This window comes from Perkinsus marinus (assembly GCF_000006405.1).
Source record: "Perkinsus marinus ATCC 50983 genomic scaffold scf_1104296935960, whole genome shotgun sequence".
Lineage (NCBI taxonomy): Eukaryota > Perkinsozoa > Perkinsida > Perkinsidae > Perkinsus > Perkinsus marinus.
In genome coordinates, this window is record NW_003214279.1 from 600 (window position 1) to 2,219 (window position 1,620).

The following is a 1,620-nucleotide window of genomic DNA, read 5'->3' on the forward strand; positions in this document are numbered from 1 at the left end:
CAGAATCTCTCCAATTCTGGTCACCCTACATAGATAAAAAATCACAAATCTTCACAGAGGAAAAAAGATTTTCTTGCGTCCAGCATACGAACATGTTTTCACGTTGTACAATTTTATGAATCTCCTATTTTTAGAAAGCCGAAAATCCTTCTTTGCTTCTTGTAAACTCGCTTTGATGCGACATATAGCTTATCAACAGTTTTGACTACCTCAATTTTTTCGTAGGGAAATATACACACACGAACATTCACGTGTGTAATGACAATGCAGAAAATATTGAGAATTTTCCTCCACACTTTGACCCGAAGTCGAATAGCTTTGGAAACTCAACTGAGGAAATCAAATATGTATTTCAACACCATTTACTTTCGTCACCATAGCCGTGACGATTCCGGATATGTTAATACCGTTCCACGTTTGGAAAACGCGAGCCAAACAGAAACGTACATTTGCACCGCAGTGCCACTTGTTATTACCTGTCCCCTTTCCAACTTCCAAATGTCGAATTCGGCCACGCATTCAAAATGCAGCATTTTTGGAGTCGAGTTATTATCAATTAAGTAGATGAAAGACGGAAAATGCTCCACAATAATATAAGAAAGACTCAAAATGATTGGAAACATTTCTACTATGCATACTAAATCGGGTATGGATCATCTGGTTCCGAGCCACATAGAACTAGACGTGTCGGGAACAGGGGCCATAGGCGGTCATAGGCGGTCATAGGGAGGAATCCTCCCGGAGGATCGTGAGAGCATTTAATGATATTATACTAAACAGGATGTAACGTCTTTAGAAAAGCGACCTCGGGCGATGACCGATTCACTTTGGATTTCTTCCGTTGGTAACGAAAGAACTCCGAAGTGAATCGGATTAGGAGCACCGATTTAGGAGTAACGAACCCTCAACTCAATCGGATCTTCATAATCCATCACCCGTGATTTGTTGTGCACTTACACGAACAGTGCACCTTCTAGCGTAGCATTGTCTATCTGTGAATAGGGCTGGTTTATTGACATGATGCTATCCGGGCGAGAAACTTGGTCGAACTACGGAACAAATCATGCATAATTTCTTATGAGAACGATAGACAGGAGATTGTGGCCCACAATTTGTTGGCCATGAGGTTATCATTTATTAGCGTGGCCTCGGGATTAATAGATCGTCATCAGAATGAGTCAACAGAACAATGACGATAAGGAAGTATGACGATGAGTAATTGAGAAGTAGATTATAGAACCTCACTGTAGTAAGTACTCAGAAATTCCGGGGCAGAACTGTTTGAAGCGATCCTGGGCTGTGGCGTCCAATATCAAACTTCTTGCCAGGCCTGGTTGGGCTTGAGCATGGCGGCCAGAGTTTCCCGGATTCAGCCAAAATAGTAACAGTAGGATGCTCCCACAGCATGAATCTCGCGACCTTTGTCTCACGATAGGAGAGTTCATGCCAGTGGAATGTGCTAGTTGACAATGTCAATTTGACATCAGAGTTGTCGAGTCAACAATTTGGTGACCATATGCTGGTTGAATATATCTCGGATCGAGATCCTCGGTAATTCACCCTGAGTTACTCATCCTAAATGCAAGAATAGTTAACCGTAGTGCCCAATGGGCACTACGG